General features: G+C 39.4%; 1 pseudogene; it reads right to left on the bottom strand.

The window, feature by feature from the left end:
• Window positions 1-1,142: 1,142 nt before the first annotated feature.
• Window positions 1,143-11,557, bottom strand: LOC140573572 (myosin heavy chain, fast skeletal muscle-like; annotated as a pseudogene).
• Window positions 11,558-13,145: the final 1,588 nt, after the last annotated feature.

The raw sequence follows: 13,145 nt of genomic DNA on the forward strand, positions 1-13,145 counted from the left end.
GGGCTGCACACTATATTGTCTCAGTATACTTATCACAGTGGGCACATGCTCAATGGTCACATTTTCACTGCAGATACAAAGGCAAATTTGGTCCGCTCTCATTTTCCATGACATACCCACCAGAGGCAGATTATATCTGCCCAATATCATTTCATTTACTCCAATCTCGGATGCACCAAGAGCATTAATTAATGTCATGACATCACTAACTTCTGGTAAAATCTGGTGACAAATCTTGTATTTTCTAATATTGCAATATATATCTCAGAAGCAAAATATATTGCAAGGTCAGTTTTTCCAATATTGTGCTTTTTCATAACTGCACAGTACTGTAAACCTATAAAACTATTACATTGAATATAAGGGAAATGGGAAAGGGAGTCTGTTCACACACAGAGAAAAACATTTCTCTTCACATGTATTGCCATTTACTATTGAATTCTTTCAATGTACTGATGTTTTCACTGTTGGGTTATCTAGTGACAGTGATGGCTGTGAATGCATGGCTAAACTATATGATGCATTACTGTTTGGTTACATTTATTCATATGAATAATATGATGGAGTTAAATACAGATTGATTTCTATCATTATAAATAAAATATGACATTAATACAGAAATGTTGTCACTGTTGAAAACAATGTGTAAAACAGCGCACTATTAACGACAATCAACAAAAATATAACAATAGTATCATTAGTGATGATTACAGTGCAATTCTGACAGAAATGGAGTGGAACATGCAGTAACACCAACCATCTCTCCTCACCAAAATTTGACATGAGTTCATGAAAGGCTCTCAAATAATGAGGCTCATTAGAGAATTAGTTCTAGCACAGATGATGTGATTAAATATTATTTTGTTAGTTTTGAGAAATATTAGGTAATTAGACCAAAACACACTCACTAAAAGAGGCTGAACACACTAAATGTGCATTTTGTATGCACTGGCTGTCTTGGCCCCCTGTTGTTTTCGTCAAGCAACAATTCCTGAATGGGCCTTTAAACTGTGGGGTTTTCAACATGCTGACTACAAATGGGGGAATTAGTCAACTGGATAATAAACCATAATTACACACATGCTGCATTCACTGTTGTGTCTGTTGGATCTCAGAGAAGGAAAGCACGTCATATTCCTGTCTTACTCGGCTTGACCCTCTTGACCCTGTTTAAATCGAGAGTAACAAAAACAATTGCCTCAGTCTTTCGAAAGCACCCTAATTCCTGAAGAGTGGCATGTCTAGACCAGTTTTAAAAGGGGAGGGGGGGGGGCAGTGGGACATAATTTGAAAATAATGTTTTATAGCTTTCCACTACTTTTAGCATTTTCCCACTTCAGTGGGAAACAGTCTTTATACAGGTGTGCTATAGATACGATACTGTATTTATTAGATATAGTTTTTTATAATCATCATAATTCTTTAGTTAAACAACACCCACAATGGCCGTACCAGGTCACGTCTAGACACATCACTGTCTCTGAAGGTCCTACTTGCCATACAGATAACACTTCCCATTACATATGCAGACATTATAGTGAAATGTGTGTTCCCACTGAGATTAAATGAACTCCAGACATAAACAGTATTTCTATACTGGATAACATACTTTTTTCTGGTCTGGAATTCCTTGCTCATGTACAGGATGAGCTGTACACATCTAACATTTAATCAATATACAAATCATGACATTTGTTCACACTTGAAAAATATACAAAAATATTTTAGGGTCATTTATGAATTTTTAATTTCTGAAATTGATCCACCTTCATTGGAACATTAATTCCCGCTTCCTAAGGCGTATTACTCAGTGACTACATGAAAAAAAATGCAAACTATTTATTTTTTCCATTTTTTGACAGTTGTCTTTTATACACACTCACCCACTGTACTTCAGAAATTAAAAAAGGTAGCATATAGCTGGCATTTTTGCTGTTTTCCATTATTCACTTGATTTGTTTGATATGATTTGACTGACTGAATTTGTCTTTTATGTTTTGTTAAAATTCATGATGAATGGACCAAAAGAAATGCTCCAGACCTAGAATGACCTAGAATAGTATTTTTACATTGACCTCCACTGAAAGTTAAAAAGGCTTTTTCTGCCTCTTACAAAGTTGCCACAAGGTTTTTCTGCAAGACAATTACACTAAAAGAACAGAACAGAATAGAAAATGTTGTTACATACATAGAGGTCACTAGGACCACTATAAATGTCACTAATCAGCCCAGTAAAAATGTGACAAACCTTTGCGCTCATATCTCAACTTCTGGCTCTCAGCTTGTTGACCTGAGACTCAGCAATATCTGCCCTTTCTTCAATCTGTTCCAGCTCATGCTGTACCTTCCTACAGCGGGTCAGATGAACATTGGACTGTTCTCCCTGTAAGAAATGAGAATATACAGTTGGTTCCCATGGGCAACCCTGTACTACACCTTTATACTAGCACTAAAATCCACTCACTGCTTCTTCTGCCTGTCTCTTGTAGGCTTTCACTTTAATCTGAAGCTTGTCTACCAGATCCAGAAGTCGGTTCGCGTTTTTCTTTTCTTCTTCAGCCTACGAGCGTACATATATACACACATACATTAGCATTTCACCAAGTATGACCAAGTATTTTGGATCATTTCAGTCTTCAGGAGCTGAAACACTACAACCTGGTAGCTGAGCTCCTTTACTCTCCTCTCATATTTCCGAACCCCTTTGACAGCATCAGCACCACACTTTTGCTCAGTCTCCAAGTCATTCTCGAACCTAGACAATAGGTAACAGGTTAAAAAAAAAAGATGGCATCTTTTTTATGGTGTACCAATGCGCTGAAATTCTTACATACCTTTGTTTCGAGTTTCTGGAGTTGCTTCTTTCCACTCTTCATGGCTAGGTTTTCAGCTTCATCTAGGCATTGCTGCAAGTCCTTGAATGTGGCCTCCAGGTTCTTCTTCTTCTATCCAGATGAGCACAGGTATCCTGCTCTTTCCTCAGATCCCCTGCCATCATGGCAGCCTTAGAACATAACAGGGCATTGAATATTCAAAGCTGATCCATGCAGAATGAATTAAGAGTAACAAATATGAAAACTCACGTCAGTGATGGTCTTCTTGGCTTTTTCCTCAGCATTTCTTGACTCCTGGTGGAAATCTTCCATTTCACTCTGAAGCTGGGAAACATCAGCTTCAAGCTTTTTTGGTGTTTAGAAGGCTGATGTTCTGGGGAAGACATGGAGTGTGAACTCTATTGTGGCTGGTCTACTGGAATGCATTATTTTAGCAATGTAAACTACTGAGGCTATGTGTAAGGCTACAATATCTAACTAGGCACAGCTCTAAACTGTCTTCTAGACCTGCTAAAGCTTTATCCTCCGGAACAGGGAGGTGTTACATTGTAATTGTAAAAGTGAATGTTCATTTTTTTAATTTTTTTAAAAATTTAATTAATTAAAACAAAAAAATAATTTTGTCTCCTTGTCCCCTATTTGTAGGCCTACACCTCAGTTCTTCACCCTCATAACTGCAATACTCAATACTCAATACAAAATTACCATCAGTTTCCTAGACCCCAAAATAGAACCCTGTGGGACTCTATGCTAATCCTGTGGGGATATGCTAAACATGCTAAACATGCCAAATATTTCACATCAGTTTCTGCAGTAATAACGGGATTAATAACAGAATTGGTTACTTGGGAGTGTAGGAGTCCTACTCGTTCACTGGCATCCACCAGCTCCTGCTCAGCTACTTTTCGACTTCTTTCGGTCTGTTCAAGGGCCACCCTCAGTTAATCGATCTCTGCCTGCATCAGGGCAGTCCTGCTCTCTGCCACAGAGCAAGCTGTTCCTTCATGTCCTTATGCCCTCTTATGGCATCATCCAGATGGAGTTGAGCATCCTGAATACATATGAACTAATTAGAACCAAAGAAGGTACTGTGACTTCTCCACAGCCTCTTGACTGTTCATGCTGTAAATTTCGATGAAATGGACAATGATCACCTTCATCTGCCCCTGAAGGTTTCTAAGTTGTTTCTGGGCCTCAGCAGCTTGGCGGTTGGCATGGCTCAGCTGAATCTCCATCTCATTCAGATCTCTCTCCATTTTCTTCTTAACTCTGAGGGCATCATTCCTGCTTCTGACCTCAGAGTCCAGAGTGCTCTGCATGGAGTCTATGATTCTCTGGCTGTTCCTCTTTAGTTGCTCGATCTCCTCTTCCTTTTCAGCCAGCTTTCTATCAACCTCACTTTTCACCTGATTCAGCTCCAGCTGAACATGAAGGATCTTGGATTCTTCATGCTCTAGAGAGGCCTGAAAACAAATTGTGACACTTTGCAAAGAATACTATCTATAGATAATTTGGTAGATCATCTAAAGACAGTAGATATACATGTCCTTACCTCAGTCTCCTTTGCTTCCTGGCCTTTTCCAGCTCGTGGATGCTCTTGCCATTCTCTCCTATCTGCTCAGTAAGGACTAAGATCTCCTCTGCATTCAAATCACAAAGTCAATCCCTGCTGGGAAATTGCTCTAATTTTCCTTAGTAAAAAAAAACAAGTGTTTGTTATTTTGTTGCTTAGGTTGCAAGTTGTTGTTCTCTCGCTTGAGGGTTTCAAGATGATCCAAGGTTTCCTCATAAGAGTTTTTCATTTTGAAAAGCTCATTGCTTAAAGCTCACAACTTTTTCTGAGCTGCCTCCAGCTCTGCCTGGGATTCCGCAAATTTCTGCTTCCACTCAGCCAGAATCTAAGGCCAAAAACATGGTATTTGACATGACATAGTTACATCCCATTCCTGTGATCATTATGTTTTATCCATTGACTTCTATTTTTATACCTTGTCAAAGTTCCTCTGCTTCTTGTCCAAGTTCGCTGCTAATGTGTATGACTTTGAAACATCAACCATGAGATCTTCTATCTCATTTTGCAGTCTTTGTTTGGTCCTCTCCAGGGAAGCACACTTTGCATTTGCTGTTTCAGTTTGCTCCTTTTACATTTACATACTAAAGGTTAGAGTTCCAGATCCAGTTCACACGCTCACTTGGCCTCCTCAAGTTCCTCCATGCGCTGGATGGCATCAGTCTCATACTTGGGTCTCCATTGAGCCAGCTCACTATTGGCCTTGAACAGTCCAAGCTGCAGCTCAGCCTTGGCTTCCAGTTCCTCTTCAAACTGCTCCCTCAGAAGGTCACAGTCATGGCGAGCTGATTGCAGAGCATGAGCTAAGGCATTCTTAGCCTAAAGAGACGAAAAGCATTTGCTACGCAACCTTGTTTGAAGTGGACAGACAATGAATATATCATAGCTGCTGATGTCACTGACCTTCGACTCCTTTTCAAGCTGCCTTTTCAACTCATCAAGCTGCAGAGTGAAACCCTGCTTGCCCCGTGTAAGCTGTGAAATAAGGCTTTCCTTCTCATCAACTTGCCGGAAAAACTCACCTGTGTAAATGTTCTGAATGATGTTGATATGCAAATATATGACATTAGCACCACCTGTCTAATACTGGGTAGGTCCCATTTGAGTCGCCTGACCATCATCTGACCATTTAAGGCATGGACCTCTGAAGGCATCGTGAGGTATCTGGCACCAAGATGGTAGCAGCAGATCTTTTACGTTCAAGTAGCAGATTCTGTGGGTTGTGAAGTAGGACCTCCATGAATCACATGAATAAGCATTTTTGATAGGTATGGACCATTGCATAATTGAAGACCACAAAAGACCTGCCTAATGTTTTTAGAGAGGCTCTGATCCAGCTGTCTAGCCATAGCAATTTGGTACTTGTGAAGGTGGCTTGAACCCTTATGCTATTTTTTTTTACTGCTTTTATAACATCACCTTCAAAAACTGACTGTTCATTCAATGTTTTTCACTTCACCCGTCAGTGGCTGTAATGTTATGGTTGATCGGTGTATAGTAGCTTGGGCAAAGCTTACTGTTAATATAACACTGGGACTGTATGTTATTGTCTGTGTTACCATTTTCACTCTGAAGTCGAGCTTTTTGTGCAAAGAGATCATGGGCCTGCCTGGTATACTCTTCATTCTTGGTTTTCACTTCAGGAAGCTGGTCTTCAAGACTACGACACATCTTTTCCAGGTTAACCGGTCATTGTCACAAAGATATCAGCATCTAAACGTGATCATTTATACAATGATAATTAATTTAAGTATGAAGATACATCTATTCTGAAATCTTGGCTTTTGCCGTGGCTTCCATGTTGCTCGCCAAATCATCGATCTCCATCTTGTATTTGGTCTTCTCTTTCTCAAGCTTCTGCTTGATCCATTGGAGATTATCAATCTGTTCACTGAGCTCAGCCACTCTGTCAGCTTGCTTTTTATGCAGAGATGCTGTAGTTGCTTCATGCTGCAGGGTGGACTCCTCAAGTTCACACCGGAGCTACCCATTTCTTGTTCATCTTGATCTGAGCTGCTGTGGTACCACCAGCTTCTTCCAGCCTCTCAATGATCTCCTCAAGTTCCCTGGAGAGATCAGCTCTCTGCTTCTCCACCTTGGCTCTGGCAGCACGCTCAGCCTCAATCTCCTCTTCTAATTCCTCAGTAGGAGCCTTGTGCAATGAAAAAAAATAAGTGATTGGGTTTAAGCTAAAGGAATTTTAATCAAATGAAACTGAATGCTGTGTAGACCATGTAATTAATATTACATGGAGTTCTTTTATCTTCTTTTGAAGTTGGGATCCCAATGGCTTGCTCATCTTTTGCTTTGCTCAAGAAATGACTTATCTCAAAGTCTTTTCTATAAAAAGAACACAGTGTTTTACGAGTAATTTGGGAAGATGGATATTGTTAATTGTTTCATTGTTAAAGTTTCCACCTGTCTTACTTCTTGAGTTTCTCCTTTAGCTGTTGTTTGTCGTTCTCCAGGTCCATTAAGGATTCCTGGGTCAATTTCAGATCACCTTCAAGTTTCCTCTTAGCCCTCTCAAGATCCATGCAAATCTTCAAAGCTCCATGCAAAGCTGTTTCATAAAACAAAGTATGACATATGAATTAAGATCAGTCAAATTCATAATTGACACCATTGGCGTGTTTTGTGATTGTACTCACATCATCCACTTGTTTTTCAAGTTTAACTTTAGCTTTGGTCAGGCTATTGACTTTGTCTTCTTCCACCTGAAGGTCATCAAGAGTCTGCTAGTGTGCCTCTTGGAGGGCTTTTTTTCTCCTTGGTCAGCTTAGCAGTGCTTTTGTCTTAACTTAATTTCACCTCTGCAAGGTTTTTGACCTGTAAAGGTCAAAGGTTTTTATAAAAAAGGAGCTTATTTTAGTCTTCTTCTAGTTCTAATTGAGCTCAATCTCACAACTATATGCAGACCTTGTTCTCAGTTGCATGTTTTTCCTTCTCCACCTTGGCCAGGGTAAGCTCAAGGTCATCAATGTCCTTCTTCAGCTCAGAGCATTCATCCTCCAGTTTTCTTTCCTTGCCTGTAAGCTCAGCATTGATCTCTTCTTCATCCTCTAGCCTCTCAGCAGTCTCCTTCAGCTTGGCCTCCAGGTGGATCTTACTTTTGATCAGTCCCTCACATCGTTCCTCTGCATCTGCAAGATGCTCAGTCTCCTGAATGGATGTATAAGACAGCTCTCTCAGCCAATAGCAGGCCATTTTCAAGTATTCACTATTCTTACTATATTTTCCTCTGCATTCTCGTGAACAAGAACATGTTTTTTGTCATGTGGGGAATGAGGGGACTTATGGCTTGGATATTTTTAGATAATTTTAAAGCAAGATCATTGTAAAGCAAGAAACCTGTAGGACTCCACCAGAAATGCTTAACAAGTTCCCAATTAATTTACAAGAGGTTCAGCATTAGAATTACTAACTGAATAATGGATGAATGGGTTAAAGTATTACCTTGGTATGGCCAATCTTGTACTGTGTGTGATCAATATCAAATTGATCCCAAGAGCTTCTCAGAAGCCTTCTTACCATCAATGAACTGTTTCTCGGGAATAGCACTAGCATTCAGGACCCTGTATCTATAATATGCCAGATCATAGAATATAGATTACAGATAAGGCTCTAATAATAGACTCAACACCAAGTTGATTCAGAGAGTAAGTGAATTTGTGTGTGTGCTCTTCTTAGGTTTGTCATCAGCTTCCCAAGATTCTCCTAACAAGAACCATAAGTTACATTAATGAAAGGTCAGTCATTTTTGGAGAAATGGGAAACTCAACATTGGTACTTCATTATACATACTCTAAACAGAGCTGAGACCGTCTGAAAGGAACCTCCCTTTTTCTTGCCTGCCTTCCTTACTCCTGCTCCTCCTCCACCATTGCTAGCATCTTTACCACAGGGAATTAGGCATTTTTTTAGTGCAATCAAATGTCAGTGTCATGTAGAGGTGTTTCAAAATGCTATGATTATACCTGTTTCTGTTAATGAAAATGAGGCGTACAGGAGCCAGCAGTTTGACAGAAGACTTTTGGTACAGCTGAACAACAGACTCATTTAACGTGTCTTTGTTCTTGTTCAGCCAGCCACTGATACTGTAATCCACAGTGCCAGCATAATGCACCAAAAAGAAGTGAGCCTCAACCTATCCTTTGGCAGGTTTGGGCTTCTGGAAGGCATTGTTTTTACCCAGGTGTTGATCATAGAGTTTGTTCTTGAAGGATGTGTCTGTGGCCTTGGGAAATATACACTCCTCCTCAAGGATGGAGAAGATGCCCATGGGCTATGAACAAACCATCTGTTACAGGAGTATGAAAAAAAGAAACTTCGTACATGTGAGTAAGAGATAAGGTGAAGGACCTTCTCAATAAGCTCGATGCAGGCAGCCAGGTTTATTCCATAGTCGATGAACTCCCATTCGATTCCCTCTTTCTTGTTCTCCTCCTGCTCCAGCACAAACATGTGGTGGTTGAAAAACTGTTGCAGTTTCTCATTAGAAGTTGATGCACAGCTGCTCCAGGCTGTTGAACTATAAATACAATCAAGCTATGAACAACATACTCATCATATAAAGCATTCCAGATGCTAATAATAACCTTTTTAACAATATGTGTTGCAACTGTGCAAATGGTAGCTGGCAATATAACTATTAAAAATAAAAAACTAGAATTTTACTTACATCAAAGATTTCAAACCAGAAACCAGCAATATTGAGCACTCCAATAAAGAAAGCCAGAGGCTGCTTGGTGTCCAGCATCTGATTGATTCTGATGACCATCCACAAGAACATCTTCTCAGATTTAGCCAATTTTAGCCAATGCTCTAGCTGAATTGACAGCCTGTAAACACACTGTATGGTGAGTAAAGTCCTAATTTGAGGTACAGTTAACAGACAGAAACAGGTCAACAAGCAAATACCTGTTGAACAGTCTGTCCTTTGGTAACATAATCATTCCCAACCTTCACTCTGGGGTAGCAAAGAGCTTTTAGCAACTCAGCAGAGTTCAGACCCATCAGGTAAGCGACTTTGTCAGCCACTGCAGTAACAACAAAGCCAAGCCACTACTTTACTAATTCCTGCGCTTTTCATTGTTGGTATTAGGTATGCTGTTTTCCATAACACACATACAATATTTGTCCAAATGAGCATGTGTCCCAATACTTTTGTCCATACAGTGTACATACAAAGGACAAAACACAAAATGCTGTCTGCTTACCCTCAGTGCCATCAGGTTCTGCTTGCTCCTTGCGCTGCTTCTGCTTGAATTTCATGTTTCCATAATACATCACAGCACCTGTCAGCTTGTAGATGTTCATTTTTTCTTCAGGAGGTGTCAAGCACACTACTGACACTTCATAGGAATACTTGCACAAAGAGCAGTCTTCACATCTGTGGCTTCCGGTTCATCCTTGTCATGCTTGGCACTGTGATCTGGCCTTGGCTGATCGTGGAAAAATCATAAGGGTTGGTTGTAATGAGAAGCATATCTGAGGACAGAAATGGAAACAAGGACCAGCATAGGTAAGACAAAGGATTATTGACTGAATCTGTCATGTTGTATCAAACTCTTACCAATCAGCTCTTGTTTGTGTCCAGTCTGGATCTGATAGAAGATATGGTAGCTCCTTTCATCTGCTAGCTGAAATGTTACCCTAGACTTCTCCAGCAAATCTGAGAAAAAAAGCAGTGTGAGGAAATCATTTGGCCACTGCCGCGTCATTAAATTATATGCAAAATAATTCTTCAGATATATGGGAAGGATATACATGTTTCAATATCAGCTGAAGCCAGTTTTCCTGTGGTGCCGAAGTGTATTCGAATGCATTTGCCTTGATGAAGACAGATAGGAGTTTAAGACAGGCCACAATAAAACATCTAGAGTAGAAGAAAATACACAAAAAGGGCACTCACAAAGCGAGACGAGTTGTCATTCCTAACAGTTTTGGCATTGCCAAAAGCCTCTAGGAGAGGGTTGGCTGAAATGATTTGATCCTCCAGCGTTCCCTATAAAAGGAATATTAAGAAGGCCATTAAAGCACCCTCTAATCTGTGCTGTTATCAGTCTCTTATACCTGCACTTTTCCTGGTGCCTCCTCTTTCTTTTTGTCTCCAGAGACTGCGATTGTCGCAAAGTACAGGATGACACGTTTAGTGTTCACAGTCTTGCCTGCACCAGATTCTACTCTGCAGGTAGAAGGTAGAAAGTTCAAACAGACAGCTGATCATTCATCCTTTGCTTTGAGACATCATGAAATGTCATGAAATAAGTCTACTTACGTGATGAGGATAGACTGGTTTTGCTGGTCTACAAGTGACATAATTAACAGATAAGCCTTGGACAGCGACAGAGAACACCACTCTCACATTTGGACTAATATACAGCAGTGGTACAGTCATAAGCTCAACTCACTTGTCAACATATTTTGATATGCATTATCAGACATGGAGAACATATATGGTGGGGCCTTCAAGCGTTTTTTGCCTCTTTAGGCTGCTAACACCTCAGCACTGTAGAATGGGAGCCACTTGTAGGGATTCACAGTTCTCACAGGCTCGTTGAGGTGGGTCATCATGGCCATGTCCTCTATCTTATCATACTTTGGTGGGTTTATAGGGTGACAGCCCTCATTTTTAACAGTTACTGTCTGCAAGAATCATAAATTCAACTGGCAAATTGTCTTAATCTTCTGTTCTTCAACAGGACTCCCAGGATAATCGCTAAAGTCTGCCATTAACCCATTGAACCCTGGGTTTATTTTTCTGTTATTAATCCTAATGCTGAAACTACTTTAACCATTTAACATTAACCTTTAAATATTAAACCACTGGTAACTATTCAACATTTTGTGGCATCCCACAAAGGTCTATTTTAGGTCATATTTTTCGTTTTCATTACAGTAAAAGCAGTTTTAATACATTGCATGCCTTTTCTTTCATAAAAGTCTCTATTTAAGGATCAGTTTTCACTGTGGCTTTGCCACCGTCTTTGCTCTAGATGACTCCTTTGATGTACAGCTCTTTGGGATCCGGGACAAAGCATGCAGTTTTAGCATCAAACGGCCAATTCTGAGCCTCTATTCTCTCCTTCTCCGGCTTACGAAGATAGGGAGCAGCCGGTCCATACTGGGCCATCCCTGCATCCGTACTCATGATGGCTGTAAACTAAAAAAGGAAGATATTAATAGAATAATAACCAATGTAAGGTTTAAGCTAAAGCACTATAAAGAAATTACCTTACATTAAATGATCTTATGCGTAATCAGATCACCTCTTTTCCCCTCCTCTAACAGCTGTTGGGAGATTAAGCCCTGAAAATAAATAATAATTAATTCACTCATAATTTGTGAAGAATACAATCATTTAGAATGTCATTTTTTTAACTTCATACCAAAAATACCACAAGCTCATACCGCTGGTCAGCAAACAACTGGATGCTTTGGAGCTCTGAGGAGCAAAGGATGCTTCTTTTATTAGGGCCATTGGGCAAGATCAGCAAAACACAGTTTCTATATTTGGGCATGTAATTCTATTCAAATATCATCCAAGTCACATTAGCAATTTCTGCTCTCGCTCTTAAGCAGAGTAGCAGGCCTTCAGGTGGTAATTGGATGGGTCAGCACTATCAGGTGACTATGCTCACACTTCACAAGTTATTTTTACATGCCTTTCGTTCTGACAAACCACAGGGATGACCTGTTGTGTATCATTATTTAAAATGTATTTAGTTATTGCATTTAGTCATACATTTTACACTATACAACAGTTAGCTTTGGTCACACAAGCTGACTGGTTGAGAAGCGTTCTAACCAGGTTTGTGAAAAATACATGCTGTTATATTATTTTTTTATTTTTTTATTATTATATTGTTTTTTTTCCATAATCTGGCATCTATTCTTAACATTGTGTCAAACTTTCATGATGAATGGACCAATAGACATGTTTAACATTGACTTCCATTTTAAAGTTAGGGTGTTAAATATAAACAAATACATATTAAGTTCAGCTAGTGCGTTCTGTGACCGCTCACTAATCAACATCGCCCCTCGTTCTCAAATATACCCCCACAAAGCTCAGTCTGACACAAAGTCAAATTGTTCAGTCACGCTAATCTGTAAGAATGTTGGTCTGACATCCTGCTAAAGATCCCCAGTGGAGGACACAAACCATATGACAAGTTCCACACCTGTGCACAATCTGAACCCTGTGCTATACATAGAAGCAGTCTCATATGAAAGAGGAAGGAATATTCATATAGTGATGGGCTCAGTTGCTACATTTCCATTCCTTAAAGCTTGGAAAGTCCTGAAGTCCTGAAGCTGCAAACGCCATCTACAGCTACTGTGTACAGGTGGTAATGTAATGTGCACACCACAACAGTTACTGACATTTTTGTCTCTGTCTTTATATATCTATCTATCTATCTATCTATCTATCTATCTATCTATCTATCTGCAGAGATATCTGTGTGTGTGTGTGCGTGTTTGAGTGTGAGTATAGGAGTGGGTTAAATATTCTTGTAGATCATGCAACTATGTTAATGTACATTAATACATGAGCATTTACTCACTTACTAAAATTATTAAATAGCCTGAATAGCCTATATTGCTAAATCATCTCCTTTCATTTCAGCGTTTGCCATTGTCACACAAATAAAATAATAAATTATATTAATTATAATAATATTTATTTAAATAATATAATTAATTATAAATTTTTACTTTTAATCAAATTAAAAAAG

This window comes from Salminus brasiliensis, chromosome 12 (assembly GCF_030463535.1).
Source record: "Salminus brasiliensis chromosome 12, fSalBra1.hap2, whole genome shotgun sequence".
NCBI classification, from domain to species: Eukaryota; Metazoa; Chordata; class Actinopteri; order Characiformes; family Bryconidae; genus Salminus; species Salminus brasiliensis.